Below are 16,090 nucleotides of genomic sequence, written 5' to 3' on the forward strand. Positions count from 1 at the left end.
ACCCCGCATGCATGGCTCTGAGTGTGATCGGTCGAGGAGGGTACTCTCCACTGAAACACAATTAACAATATGATGCTCTCCGAAACTCTGGCTCTGTACCACCCAAAATTTAGCCACATTCCACAAGATCCCAGTATGCTGTGGTGTTGTCCCTGGTGAATCCCATTTTTCTTAAGCACAAAAGTGATTAATTTGGTGCTATAAAGTGAAGATTTCATTGTTTGCACCCCGAGAGTAGCAAAGGCTACAAAATTAATTAAGTTTTCCCTTTGTCTCTGATACATGAGAGATAATACGGAGGGAAGTAAAACCAGTTTATTTTCTTTAACTGCATTTTCACATTCCCTCTCTCTTCCTGTCTCCACTGATTAAAATGAGTGAGGTTTTGCCCATAATTTCCAAAAATGCATAGATTACTGCCCCCCCCCACCCCGCTCCCCCTAAATCCTGAGACCTTGAGAACCATCCACTCCTGATTCATTTTCCAGTTTTATCCTCCACCATTCCATTCCCTCTTCCATTAAGGAAAGCTGCTCTTGCCTTCCAGCCAGAGATCCTATCCCAGCCATTTCCAGCTTCCTGTCCTTCAGGGCTTGGTCCTGCAATATAATAAATGAAGGGTCTTGGTTACTTGGTTCGGGTGCATTTCTTCCCGCTTTTCTGAATTACATGTAATTGGCTCTCCCCTGCCCCCTAGTGTCTAAGTCATATTGTAATGAACGATGAGTGTTAGAAGCCCAATTCTCCCTAGTATTTGGTGGGGGAGGAGAAAAGAGAGGAAGAATGAGGAAGGGGAGAAGCAGAGAACACAGGTAGAGATGACATGTCTGTGCAGATATAAGATTCAGGCGTCCTGTCTATTTCCTGCTCTCACAATTGGTTAAACAAAAATTGGCTCCAGAACCAAGCCCTAAGTGGACTAGAGTTCACTGTTCTGCCAGCAGAGGAGCAGCTATTTATTCACATTCTTTGTTCCCCATACTTAATCCGTGGCTGACTTCGCCCTTTGCTCCCAAATACACCATCTCCCTTAATTATCTCCTCTGCTGTGAGGCTGCTTGGGAAAAGAATTACAGATTGAGTTCATCCTACCCGAGGGTTCCTGTCCTTGTCTGGCACTCGCTCTGTGTTGCAACGTGTGAGGCTTGAGCTGGACACGGCTCAGAGGTGGACCCGGCCTCGGGGCCTCCAGACACGAAACTAGACATACAGGATACAAGTGAGGAATAATAAATAAATAACGGCAGAGGCAGAAATCGGTTTTAGTTTAAGTTTCTCAGGGCGCCCACATCTGGAATGCAGGGACCATGTCTGGTTTTGGAAGTGGTTCAGGTTTGGCCCTCCTTGGCTTGAATTTCTCTGAGCTGAGCCAGTCTACCTGGCTGCGGTGGTACTGTTTTCTTCAAAGAGAGTGAGCAGACATGTTTCCATTTCCATGCTTGGTGACCGGGTCCAAACAACACGTGGGTGGTTGTACTGGATGAGCCTTAAGATCCTTTTCTACCTGGAGGTTCTGTGATTCATTTAAAATGGGGTGTGCACCCCTGACAATTTGTTGGTGGTGATTTCCTCTGCTGGGTCTGGCTTCCTGTTGATTCTACTTTACCGAATATTGCCAAATCCATTTATTATTTTCCTCCACCGGTTCTTCCTAAGTTCATATTTCAGTTGCCTGAATGACTTGCAATGGCCTCTGCTATGGACTGAATGTTTGTATCCCCCTAAAATTCATATGTTGCAGCCCTAACCCTCACTGTGATGGTATCAGGAGATGGGGACTTTGGGAGGTAATTAGGTTTAGATTCGGTCATGTGTGTGGGGCCCCTATGATGGGATTAGTCCCCTTATAAGAAGAGAAAGAGACCAGAGCCTTCCCCCTCTGTGATGTGAAGATACAGCAAGAAGGTGGCCATCTACAAGTAGGAAGAGGGTTCTCCCCAGATGCTGAATCTGCCAGTACTGTGATCTTGGACTTCCCAGCATCCAGAACTGAGAGAAATAGATATTTGTAGTTTAAGCCACCCAGTCTATTGTATTTTGTTATAGCATCCCAAACTAAGACAGTCCCCAAACTGATGTCTCTGCTTCCACACTGTGGTCCCAACCCTCATACACATTAAAATGCATGTTAAAATGCATAGATTTAATAAATTAATGCTTTCACACACATACTCACACACAAAAAAATCAACACTTATCAAAGAAATTATAAGAGTTCCTCTTTATGTCCTCAGAACAAGAAGGTGCTCTTAAATAAGTTGCAAAAAGCATCAAGTAAAAAGAAAAAAAAATGATAAATTTGGCTATATTGAAATTAAAACTTATGTGGAATAAAAAAGATACTTACACCAAGAGGCAAGCCACAGACTGGGAGTAGATATTTGTAACTCATAATCAACAAAGGAACACTTTCTAACGTATGTAAAGAACTCCTATGAATCAACAAGAAAAAACAAACCAATAGAAAAAGTGGTAAAGATATGAACAGGGAATTCAGAAAAGGGGACATTTGTGTTGCTAATAAATACGTGAAAAGATGTTCAACCTAACCAGAAATCAGGCGAATGCCAATGAAGGGCTTCCCTGGTGGTCCCGTGGTTAAGAATCCGCCTTCCAATTCAAGGGACATGGGCTCAATCCCTGTGGGGAACTAAGATCCCACATGCTATGGGGCAACTAAGCCCACGCACCACAACTACTGAGCTCAGGCACCTCGACTAGAGAGAGCCCACGTGCCGCAAACTACAGGGCCCACGCTCCCTGGAACCCGTGCGCCACAACTAGAGAGAGAAAACCTGTGCGCCACAACTAGAGAGAAGCCCAGGCTCTGCAACGAAGAGACTGCGCGCTGCAACGAAAAGTCCTGAGTGCCAAAACTAAGACACGACGCAGCCAAAAAAATAAAATAAATATTTTTTAAAAACTGCATGCGTAGCTTGGTTTCACTTAAAAAAAAAAAGAAATGCAAATGAAAATGTGACCCCATTTTATATCCACCAGATTGGCAAAAATTAAAAGTCCAGTGAGACCAAATGTTGTCAGGAATGTGGGGAAATTGGGGTTGTCTTATGCTAATGGCAGGAATAGAAATCAGTAAAGCCATTTTGGGGATGGATTGAATGCTCTCTAGTAAAGATGGATATATCCTCTGATTCTTATTAATTCCTCTCCTAGGGGGATGTATGTACAAAGAAAGAGTCGTATATCAGGATATCTGTAATAGCTGCAAGTTGGAAATAATTTAAATTTCCATCAAAAAGGAGGTGGGAAAATAAAGGTTGCACAGTCCTATAATGGAACGCCATTATAGCAGTTACAGTGATAGAACAAGTCAATGTATCCAGTTGAAGGACCGTGAAAACATAATGTTAAGGGAATTAGTGTTTGATGGGTATGGAGTTTTAATTCAGGAAGAGGAAAAAGTTCCAGAGATGGATGGGTTGGTGATAGTTGCACAACAAAATGAATGTAGTTAATGCCATTGAACTGTGTGCTTAAAATGGTAAATTTTAAGTTATATCTATTTTACCACAATTTAAGGGGAAAAAAACCCCCATAATGAACAGAATTAGGCGCACCATGAAATGCATTGTATGATGTGCTCATGACATTTAAAAATATTAAATAATCATAACTAACTAACTAAAGCATTAAACATATTGAATATGTCTATATATGATCAATTCATAAAGATGTGAAGGAATCACACTGAATGCAAGATATGCTTACCTGCTGGGAGGGAGAGGAGGAAAGTCTGAGGTGGTAGCTGTGGTAGAACTCTATCTGTGACATTTTATTAAAAACAAAAATCTAAGAAAACTCATTAAATGTTAAAACAAAATAGGTGTTACACCCATCTCGACATTGTTCCGTCTGAAGACGGGGGCGGTCTCTGCGTCTGTGATCGGGCTTTTATGTGTCACGTGCTCTCTGGCCTTGCATCTGTTCAGGACCAGCTCTTAGCCTTATATTTCTGGAGGTCCTTTTATGTCTCAGGCACATCGCTAGGCGCTGGGAACTCCATGATGAACAGCACAGGCATAGGTGCTACTCTTAGCATTTTCCTCCCAGGGATGTTCTTGCACAACGGTTTTCCAAGAGAGGCCCCTGGATTAGCAGTATCAGCCTCGCCTCGGAACTTACTGGAAATGCAACTTTGGGGCACCACCCTAGACCTGTTAACTCAGGTGCTATGGGGGTGGGGCCCCATATGGGGTGCTTTCACGAGCCCTCCAGGCGATGCTGGTGCACGCTCAAATTTGGAAATCATTGCTCTTATATAAAGAAGAGAATGCTATCTCCTTTGTACACCCCATCTGAGGTGGAGGTGGGCAGGGGGTGTCCCTCCAAAAGTTGCCCGTGTCCCAAAGTGTTCCAGAGGTGAAGAAAATGCCCTTTCATCACGGTCGCATACACCACCCCGGTTCTGGTGCCCGCTGCCCTGGGGCGCTTGGGACTCCCTCCCCTGTCCCCTCCCCACGCTCAGCCTTGGGGCTTGCCTGGTTTCCTAGTCAGACTCAGCCTCCACGGGCCCTCCCTCGAAGCTGCTCACACCAGGTCCTCTGTCTACCTATGTCCAAACTCCTGGGGCTGACCGAGTTCAAGTCATTTTCCCAGAAGTACTACAACGCCCAAAGGCAAGTTGGACGCAGTTGGTTACCTGGGTACCGGAGTGTCTGTGCTCCACGGGCCCACGGACACTCCACCCCAGCTCCTGCCTGGTCAAGATATCTGACTCCTCTCCTTAGTTTCACATTTAAGACCCTCAGTGACTTGACCCCATGTGCCTTTCTCTCTCTCCCTCCTGAAAGAAGACTCTGGAAAAAACAGCACTTTTCCTTTCTCATAGAAGATATTCACACTTTCCTGTCTCAGAGGCTTGTATTTTCTTTTCTTTTATTTGGATTTCTTCTGTCTGGAGTAGACTCTTTCCATATATGACAACTCCACTCTCCCCACTTCAACCCCCATACGTACTTACCATTTCAGAGCAGCCTCAAACGCCATTTCCTCCCTCTCTAGCTGAAGGCGATTGCTTCTTCCTTTGTGCTCTCCTAGTCCAAGGCTTTATTGGCTTCTGTAACCTGCCATTTCTCTCTCCCATTTCATTTTGTATTCCAGTGTTTTATGTATTTGTCTTATTAAGTCATGAACTTAACTTATTGTCTTATTCAGACATCTGAGTCGAGACGATTCCTTTAAGGATGCTGAGCACACTTTCAAGCTCAGGTGATATCAATAAGGGTATTGTTCCAAAGTGTCTAAGACGTGGTCTTCTGGCTTCAAATTACTGGAGGACTAGAGGGGGAGACAGATACCTTGTTTATGCAAGGCGACAGAGTTCAGGATAGGGTGATGTGTTTGCCTGGAGGAGAGAGACACTGATTCTGCCTGTGAAGGCGTTGGAAGCGGGATGGGTTGACGGAGAAGTTCTGCCTGGAAGCTGTCAGAGTGAGGAGATCTCATTACAAGAAAGTGTAAGACGATGGGAGGCTGAAACAGGGCAAAGATGTCCTCTCCATTTTCGAGGAGAAGAGACAGAAAGGCATAGATGGCAAAGAAGAGGGGTAAGTACAGTTTCACAGAAACCAAGGGAAGAGTATGTTTCTGTAGGAATGGAGTTAGAATCAGCACCAAAAGTTAAGTAGAGAGATGCCTTTGATACAAGGTCATCCTTACTGCCAGACTTTTCCTGCGGTACGCGGGCCTCTCACTGTTGTGGCCTCTCCCGTTGCAGAGCACAGGCTCCAGACGCGCAGGCTCAGCAGCCATGGCTCACGGGCCCAGCCGCTCCGCAGTATGTGGGATCCTCGCGGACTGGAGCACGAAGCCGCGTCCCCTGCATCGGCAGGCAGACTCTCAACCACTGCGCCACCAGGGAAGCCCTACTGCCAGACTTTGCAGGAACTACAGGAGGGACCTAACCTGAGAACAAAGGTAATTGCCTTGCAGGATCTCCCGTGGAAACTGAAGGCAACTCTTTGAATTTAAGGTTTGGTTGCTATTTGAACTTCCTTATTTGCAGGATTTAGAGTGGTGTTTTTTCAATCTACGGACTGTAGGTATATTTAAGATATACATTTTTCCCTTTAGAAAGAGTCTATAGTAATTAAGTTGAGAAGCGCTGAATTACAATTTTCCTTTCAGTGTGTTTTGCGCAGTCTCAGTCTGGCCGGTAGGAGGCAGCATAACCTCATGCTCTGAGTCAGGATCCTTGTTGCTGGAGTCGGCTCTGGCGCAGGGAAGGAGGCTTCCCTCCGTTCTGTGCTTCCGTTTCCTTCTTTACCTCCTGAAAAAGGTAGGAATTAACTAATAGCCAAACATTTTCAAAACGTTAAATGATCTGGGGGTGCCGGGTAGAAATCACAGCTGAATATAATCCCAACCCCTCTCTGACTTGGCCCTGAAATCTGAAAAGCTCAAAGCTTTTCACAAGGGAGTCTTGTTCCTATTTCTGCAAACGGAAACTCTGGTATGTAAATTCACAAAAGACAAGGATGTCCAGTATGTAGATGTAAGTAAACTAAAATAAACATCACAGCAAACTTCCACCTGTAGGTATGAAAAAGTGGAAAAGCAAGGGTTTTTCTGGCCGTTTCCATTTTGTTACTTTAATGCTCTCAAATTGTTTAAAACAATTATATTACTTTTGAATATATTAAAGCAGTCATTTGTCTATTGCAAACACTGTATATTACTATCTGAAAGAGCTGAAATATTAGGTCTGATGTATTATATTTGCAAGTCCCTCCACTTCCCAGAGGCAGCAAAGCATAGTGGAGACGCATACCAGCCCCTCCCTCCAGCTGTGTGACCTCAGAGAGGTGGTCCAACCTCTCTGATCTTCCCAGCACCTATGAAATTGGACAGATCATAATAGTACCAACTGGGTAAGCTTGTTGGTGAACATGAAACAAGAGCCTGGCACATAGTGGACATTCAGTGGATATTTCAGGAAATTATTAGTGGCTGGATGTTTGGTCCCTAATCTAGAATATGACGTGAGGCATTGGATTGGGTACCTTCCAAATATCAGGTTCTATGGGATGTGGTGAAATGATAAAATGTACTTTCATTTTGGTTTTGTTAAAACCACCCTCACGTTGAACACCTACAGAAGAGTTACTCTGCTGATCTTTTTTTTTTTTTTTTTTTTTGTGGTACGCGGGCCTCTCACTGTTATGGCCTCTCCCATTGCGGAGCACAGGCTCCGGACGCGCAGGCTCAGCGGCCATGGCTCATGGGACCAGCCGCTCCGCGGCATGTGGGATCCTCCCAGACCGGGGCACGAACCCGCGTTCCCTGCATCGGCAGGCGTACTCTCAACCACTGCGCCACCAGAGAAGCCCTACTCTGCTGGTCTTGACCATGTTAAAGCGGTCAGGATCACGCGCTACATCCTCAAAAGGCCTCAACTGCTTTTTCTGTCCCCATAAATGAATTTCTTTGGGAGGTGCACTTCTGGGCTGAGCACTGCAGCTACTGTCATTCACTAAACAGGATTCCAAGCCACTCATGGGACTTAATGGACATGATTATGTTTGGGGGACCTGTGAAGGAGAATCAGTATATAACTAGAACAAGAGCCATGTGAAAAATGGTTGTGTGGTCATATGTGTTTGGAAACCCTGCATACTACAGTCTCCTCCTAGAGACTCACCACGTGCTGCCATGGATTAAAAGCTCCAAGCAGCTCTGTCCAATAGAAATGGCATATGAGCCGCAGGTGCAACTTAAATTTTCTAGCAGCCACGTGACAAAAGGAAAAAAGGAACAGATGAAATCGATTTTAATAATGTATTTTATTGAACCCCATTTACCCAAAATAGTACCATTTCAACCTGTAACCAATATTTTAAAAGAGTTTAAATTATCTCAGTCTTTGATAGACGACATGTATTTTAACACCTAGCGCACTTCTCAGTTGGGATTAGTCACGTCTCAGTTGGGATTAGTCACGTCTCAAGTGCTCTGGGACCACACGGAGCTAGCAGTTACGTTATAGTATGACTCAGGCTCAGAGAATCCGTGCTTGGAGGGAACCCCAATAGAACCTGAAAAGGCCCCAAGAAGTTACAGGGAAAATAATGGAAAAGAATAGAAGGCGCATTTACGTTACCTTAAAAGCCAAGATCTTAGAAGAGAGACTGTCCAGAAAAGGCTTAAATGACAACAACTTAAGTTAGGGTTAAAAACTGACCAATCTCAGCATTTTTCTTAAAACCCCAGGCGGAGATGGGCAGAGGTACCTACGGTCCAGATGAGGAGGTGGTATGGTCTTGTGTTTACTGACTGCTCTGAATTCTCCTTTAATCTTGTGTTCCTTTGCTTCTGGGTGTCTATAGGTGGAGGCTGGACGGTGTTGCGTGATTTTTTAAACATCTTCAAATCACGTACGTTAGCAGCAGCCCCTTCTCAAACTCTTCAGCAAGAGGCAATTTTTGTTCCCCGTCTCATCCCACTTTTGTGCTCCCAACCTTTTCACTGTGTCTGCGAGCTTCACTCCCCATCCTGACTCCCCCGACTTCGTCTCATCTTTGGGCCAGCTCTCTTCCCCCAGACAGAAGAAGCCACAGACTTGAAATATTTGGTCCCCTCCTGACCTGTTGTGAAATACTTCCTCTCACGTGCCTCTTAAAAAAAAAACGTTTTATGATCCCGCGTATTAATCCACGTGGTTCTTTATCAGTGCCGCATAATTGTACCATGAACCGCAGCCATAAGTTAAAGACCTTCTCTAAACTCTCAGTGATTGCCCTGGACCGTAGTGTAGGAGGGAAGATGGCAGAAGTTTAATCAGAGACTAGGAGTCTTTCAGGAGAACATCCAACCTACCTCAGGACTCATCCAAAGGCTGCTTACTTTTCCCTCCCAAGCTTTTCGCTTGATCCAAGGTCTGTTAACAATTTGAAAGTCAAATCCCCCTCTCGGGTTACGGAATGGGTATCTCCTTTTGTCGTGAAAGGGGGTGTGTAATTATTCCGTCCAGGTTCAGACACCTGATCCCAGCTGGTAGATCCCCCGAGGACACTCCTTCAGCACTAAGCTCCCAAGTTACCTTCTCAAGTGGGCAGTGCCACGTAACCAAAGCGGCCATCCGATTGCCCCTCCTGGAAGGCAGCAAACATCTGCTGGGCTCCAAGGACCGTGTTTTATGTAAACACACCCAGCTCACTCCATCATCTGGAGACGTGTGTGGAGAGACAGGCAATTGAGCCGGGACCACATGCTTTCGATAATCTTTTGGCAAAGTGAGTGTTTCCCGAAGCCAGGATTTGTCATTATCCTTTCTCTTTCTTAGCTGTGAGAAAAATAGATACATTTTTTGTTGGTTGCACTTTTTGAAAGTCACTTGTCTGTTTTTTGGTGCCCGAAATGACTTCCAAGGCTATGAATGTCGATTTTGGTTACTTTCCCTCCCGTGGTTGAGGTTGCTTTCCTTCTACAGCGGGAGAAGAAAGATGGGCAGGAAAGATGACCTAAAATAACCAAGACAGATTGTAGTTTAGGGCAGAGGGCCCATTCCCCTGTCTGGGCCTGTCTACACCTCCAGCCTGGGCGCCTGCAACTTCCTGCTGCTTCACCCTCATCCTCCCAGCTAACGTTTGCTCTCAGGAGCTGATGAAGGTGATTTATACCTTAGCTTCAGGGTTTTTTTTTTTGTTGTTGTTGTTATAATACATATATCATAAAATCCACTCCTTTTAAGTGGTTTGTTAGTATATTCCAACAGTGTGCGACTATTACCGCTAATTCCAGAACATTTTCATCATCCCTAAAAGAAACTCTGTGTCGAACAGTCATTCCCCTCACCCCCAGCACTAAGCTACCTTCTGTCTCTAGAGATAGGCCTCTTCTGGACATTTCCTATAAAAGGAATCCTACAGTATGCGAGTTTTGTGTCTGGCTTCTTTCACTTAGAAGAACGTTTTCAAGGTTCGTCTATGGTGCAGCATGAATCAGTACTTCATTCCTCTTTATGGCTCAAGAATATTCTGTGTTCCTCACTTGGTTTATCCACTCATCCGTTGATGGACATTTGTGTTGTTTCCACCTTGCGGCTAATACGAATAATACTGTCGTGAACATTCCTGTACAGGTTTTTGTGTGGATATAACTGTTTTCATTCCTCTCGGTTACATCCTTTGGAGTGGAATTGCTGGGTCGTGTGGGAACTATGGTTAACTTTTTGAGAGACTGCCCACTGTTCTCCAAGTTGGCTGCGCCGTTTCACACTCCACCAGCAATATCCGAGGGAGCCACTTGTCCACATCCGCAGCAATGCTGGTCACCGTCTGCCTTTATGCTCGTGGTCATAAGTGTGGATGTGAAGTCCTATCTCGTTGTGTTTTTTTTTTTTTTTTTCCGTACGCGGGCCTCTCACCGTTGTGGCCTCTCCCGTTGCGGAGCACAGGCTCCAGACGCGCAGGCTCAGCGGCCATGGCTCACGGGCCCAGCCGCTCCGCGGCATGTGGGATCTTCCCGGACTGGGGCACGAACCCGCATCCCCTGCATCGGCAGGCAGACTCTCAACCACTGCGCCACCAGGGAAGCCCCCTAGCATAGTATTTTGAGGTTCATCCATGTTGCAGGTTGCCTCAGTACTTCATTCCTTTTCATAGCTGAATAATATTCCGTTGTGTTGCCCTCCTAATTTTTTAAAACAAAGTTCAGGTTAATTACCTATATCCATAAACGAGTAGACCAGCAGTCTCTCCCAGCCCTTCCCAGTGTTATGTGACCACAGCCTGACGGGCGGAATATTACACTAACAGGATTGGACCTCTTCATCACTGTGGTCAAAGCTGACTCTACTTAATCAGATAATGTAAGCTGTTCCAATTTAATTCCACTCAAATAACATCATGAAATTTGGGCACTAGGAAGGATTAGTGGCAGAAGAAAATAAATATGAGTGAAGCTTCTGAACAGACTTGATTCCGGCTGGAGGCATGTCCCACCCCGCTGGTCCACCAACCTGTCACCATCATCAAACTCACAGCCTGCATGCTCTTCCAGTGGGGAAAACACTCCCTGACCTAGAGCTATTCGGACTCCGAAAAGCTGTGATTCTGTAGGTCCTTACGTTGTTTCTGCCCCAAAGGGCTCACATTTCTTGATATTGGAATGTTTAGGGAGAAGAATTGGGAAGAATCAGGGGGACCATGAGCTCAGGAGCACCCCCTGGAGGCAATGAGGACAGGGTTTGAATTCCGTGGAACTCTCGCAGCTAAAGCAGGAGATGGTCACAAGAGCAAGCTTGTGGATGAACCACAGGGCACAGAGATCTGGGGCACAGGATGTGGGTTCTAACTATGGCTGCAAACGTTGAGCTTCCTTTCGGTCTCTCCTTGCTTCAGTGTCTTTCATTCTTCTGCTCAGGGATAGTGGGAGAAATCAGGGAGAAGAAACCAAGGGGTCCCCACTATGAAAGTTAAGGAGCAGAATATACTTTGTTTTTCCAACAGTTTCAGTGGCGGCTACATGAATGAGCTGGAGAGGGAAGAACAGTGAGATTACAGCACTGCACAAGGTAACTGAATCGAGTCATTTGGAGATTGGATCAGAGAAGGAAAAGCATTCATCTCTCAAAGCTGCAGTGTATTCAACTGAAAAATGGGAATGCTAATCAGAAAGCACTGCTCTCTGTAAGGTGCCAGTAGAAAATGTCAGCACGGCTGCACTTATTGGAGGAACCATTGAAGGGTATCAGGAGGTCCCCCCCCCCCCCGCCAAATATGCCACTTTGGCATAAGGATTATTTTGAGCTGAAGGCAACTGAGAATCAACAGATGCAGGAAGAATTCTCTGGCCTCCCCTTATCTACCTACAGCTGGGCATAAATTTCCCTTGGTGACAAGAGTCCCTCTCTCCTGTACCCGGAGGAGGAGAACGACTCATATCACCGGAGAAAGAGAATCAGCACCGAGATGAGTCTGCATAAACAGACTTTACTGAAATAACCCTTATCTTCCATTAGCTCTTCCATGTACATCCTAGTCACTTCCCCACAATTTATTGTGCCTCGAAGCCCAAACCCCCTTTCCTTTGTTAAAATGATATACAAGCCCCCGAGTCTAATCACCTCTTTGAGTTTTAGTTCTTCTCTTTTTAATAATTATTTATTTTAGCTTCGCTTGGTCTTAGTTGCGGCAGGCAGGCAGCATCTAGTTCCCTGACCAGGGATCGAACCCGGGCCCCCTGCATGGGGACTGCAGAGAAGTCCCGGGTTTTAGTTCTTTTCTATAAATTCCCATGCATGTAAAATATTATTAAAAATTGTATGCCTTTTCTCCAATTATTTTGTCTTTTGTTAGTGTAATTTGCAGGCCCCCAGTGACAGAGTTTAAGAGGATAGAGGAAAGGTTTTTCCTCCCTGACACCATGTGTCCTGCAAGATGGGCAGATGACCCAGAGGAGTGCCGCGGTTTTGCCGTTAGAGGTGAGGGGACTCCTCGCAATTTGATTCAATGCCTTGGCATCGTGGGATTCTGCCAAGGCTATTTTTGTGGTGACTGTCCACCAGGATTGCTTGGTAAATACCTGTTGACCGACTGGCTGATGGCATGCTAACGGCAATTCGCAGAGAACACCTTTCTTCTGATGAGTTTTAGTCCCAGACCCAGACTAGAAAAGCGATAGAAGCAGCCAGATGTTAAGGTGAGACTTGGGAGAAGAGACGAAAAACTGCTTTACTGAGAAGAGTCAGAGGTACGAAGTGATACTGAGTTTCTTGTTTTCCATGAGGAGAAAGGGCTGATTTGAGAGGAACTGATCACCCAGTCATTCAGAAAGGGCGTTTTGTCATCTGAACAACATTCCAAGGCAGGAATTTTGTTTAGAGAATTGAGAGTACAAAGTCTTTGACTGTAATCCCAGGAGACACATTGGTGAAATTTAGTTCCCTAGAATAAGTGGTACTAAGCCTTCAAAGGAAGACAATACATGACACATCTTAAAAAGTATTTGGGGATTGATATGGGAGCCTGTGATTTAATTTTCCAGAGGCACAGCCCCAAGCAGGACAAGAAACAAATGCTTTTACGTCTAGAATGAGAAATAACGTGGTTACAAAAGATGCTAGTCTGAGATGGCTCATAAGCCACGACCATGAAATATGCCAGGACAATGAAATGAAATACACAGCAATGAAATACCAAGTGAAATACTGGGCCGGATTGGGGAGTGGACAGAGGAATGTTGCACGTGGCAGAGAGATGATGGAATGATCCTTCCACCTTTGAGAGCAGAGCAAGGTTATACGATTATGAAGAACCCGGGCAGTAAACCTGCAAACACAGGCTGAAGGAGCCCTTGAACACAGGACTCCTGAAACTGACCAGCTCAGGTGTGCAGACTGCAGGGAACTCCTTCCACGACGAGGTGGTACCTGTGGGACTGATGGACGATTCAGTTTGCCCAGCATCAGAATAAAAGAGGTAGGTAGGGGAAGCACATCGAGGTAGCTCCCACAGTGGAGACCAGAGAGCAGAGAAAAAGGGAAAAAGATCACTGGGTTCTGAGTCCAGACATGAAAGGAAAAGTTAGGTCAACTAAAACAAAGGAGAGAACAGGGGAAACAAAAAATGCAGTATGGCCTGGCATTGTGGTCAAAAGCGAGAAACGACGGTGGAAACCAGTCCTTCTTATTCTCCATGGGCAAAAAGAATAAGCCAGTCCAAGGGCAGATAAAGGAATCCGAGGCTGACTGCCAAAGACCGGAGGTAAAAGAGGCAAGCAAGGAGAGTTCAGAAGTTCAGGAAAATAAAAGAGGATTATCATTCAAGGGTTCTGTGAACCAGAGAAAAGGTGAAATGACAGGAAGCTCTGGGAGTGGCTGGGGGGGTGGGGACAGAGGGGGTGGGGGAGGGGAGAGGAGCAGTCACTTGGGTGAACTCCACCGTGTGTGGATGGGAGTCTAAGTGCACTGATGCAGGCGGGCCGGCTCTCTTCTCGCAGAGCACCTAATGGACCAAGTAAACTCCCCCCGAAAGACCGGACTAGATCTGACGGTGGAGGACTGATTCTGGGCTGGCTCCGTTTTACGTTCTTGGAGAGAAAATTCCTACTGCCTTGGCATTTCAATCTTTTAAAAAAGTTTAAGTTTTTCTATTTCATTGTTTTAATTTAGTTATTTATTTTTGGGTGCATTGGGTCTTTGTTGCTGCATGCGGGCTTTCTCTAGTTGCGGCAAGCAGGGGCTACTCTTCGTTGAGGTGCGTGGGCTTCTCATTACAGTGGCTTCTCTTGTTGCAGAGCATGGGCTCAAGGCGCACAGGCTCAGTAGTTGTGGCACTCGGGCTCAGTAGTTGTGGCTCGCAGGCTCAGCAGTTGTGGCACTCGGGCACAGTAGTTGTGGCACATGGGCTCAGTAGTTGTGGCCTTCAGGCTCAGTAGTTGTGGCTCGCGGGCTCTAGAGTGCAGGCTCAGTAGTTGTGGCGCACGGGCTTAGTTGCTCCGTGGCATGTGGGATCTTCCCGGACCAGGGCTCGAACCCGTGTCCCCTGCAATGGCAGGCGGATTCTTAACCACTGTGCAACCAGCGAAGCCCAAGTTTTTCTATTTTAAATAAAACCATGCCAGATTTGAAAAAGCACTCAGAGGGCTGCTTGTAACAAAGGAAGACAGAGGAGTGGGGCATCAGTGGGGATGTCCAGGGTTCCCCCTTTCCAGGGAATGGAGGATGATAGAAGATAATGAAACAGATGTAGAGGTAATAATTGCGGTGAGGGACTTTCCTGGTGGTGCAGTGGTTGAGAGTCTGCCTGCCGATGCAGGGGACACAGGTTCGTGCCCTGGTCCGGGAAGATCCCACATGCCGCAGAGCGGCTAGGCTCGTGAGCCATGGCCGCTGAGCCTGCGTGTCCAGAGCCTGTGCTCCGCAATGGGAGAGGCCACAACAGTGAGAGGCCCGCGTACCGCAAAAAAAAAAAAAAAAAAAAGTGCAGTGAAGGCAGGATAAATTAGAGAACTAAAATACTGCCCAGAATAGGATACAAATCTACAGGAAAATATTGACAGCAAGGAAGAAAGAAATCTCTGTAAATGATGGAGATGAGAGAAAAAATGAAGACATACAAGAATAAAATCCAAAGGGGAAAGGCAAGACAGGTTCTGTTGAAAGCCGGAAGCATGAAGGATCATTGAGGGAAGGGAAGGGAGTCAAAATGTTGGTAAAAATTAGGATAAATAAAACTAATGGGGCTTCCCTGGTGGCGCAGTGGTTAAGAATCCACCTGCCAATGCAGGAGACGCGGGTTCGAGCCCTGGTCTGGGAGGATCCCACATGCTGTGGAGTAGCTAAGCCCGTGCGCCACAACTACCAAGCCTGTGCTCTAGAGGCCGTGAGCCACAACTACTGAGCCCGCGTGCCACAACTACTGAAGCCCGCGCGTCTAGAGCCTGTGCTCTGCAGCAAGAGAAGCCATTGCTATGAGAAGCCCGCGCACCACAACAAAGAGTGCCCCCGCTCAGCGCAACTAGAGAAAGCCTGCGTGCAGCAACAAAGACCCAACGCAGCCAAATTAAAAAAAAAAAACAAAAAAAACAAAAACTAATGAACAGAATTTTCAAAAGTTATAATTTTTTAAAATTTATTTTTTCAAGTATAGTTGATTTACAATGTTGTATTAATTTCTGCTGTATAGCAAAGTGATTCAGTTATACATATATATTCTTTTTCATACTCTTTTCCATTATGTTTTATCACAGGATATTGAATAGAGTTCCCTGTGCTATACAGTCGGACCTTGTTGTCTATCCATTCTCTATGTAATAGTTTGCATCTGCTAACCCCAAACTCCCAATCCATCCCTCCACCGCACCCTCTCCCCCTTGGCGACCACAAGACTGTTCTCTATGTCTGTGAGTCTGTTTCTGTTTCGTAGATAAGTTCAGTTGTGTCATATTTTAGATTCCACATATAAGTGGGATCATATGGTATTTGTCTTTCTCTTTCTGACTTACTTCCCTTAGTATGATAATCTTTAAGTCCATCCAAGCAAATGGCATCGTTTCACTCTTTTTTATGGCTGGGTGATTGTCTGTTGTGTGTGTATATATATACACCCCATCTTCTTTATCCATGCAT

Source organism: Leucopleurus acutus (assembly GCF_964270905.1).
Source record: "Leucopleurus acutus genome assembly, chromosome: 1".
Classification (NCBI taxonomy): domain Eukaryota; kingdom Metazoa; phylum Chordata; class Mammalia; order Artiodactyla; family Delphinidae; genus Leucopleurus; species Leucopleurus acutus.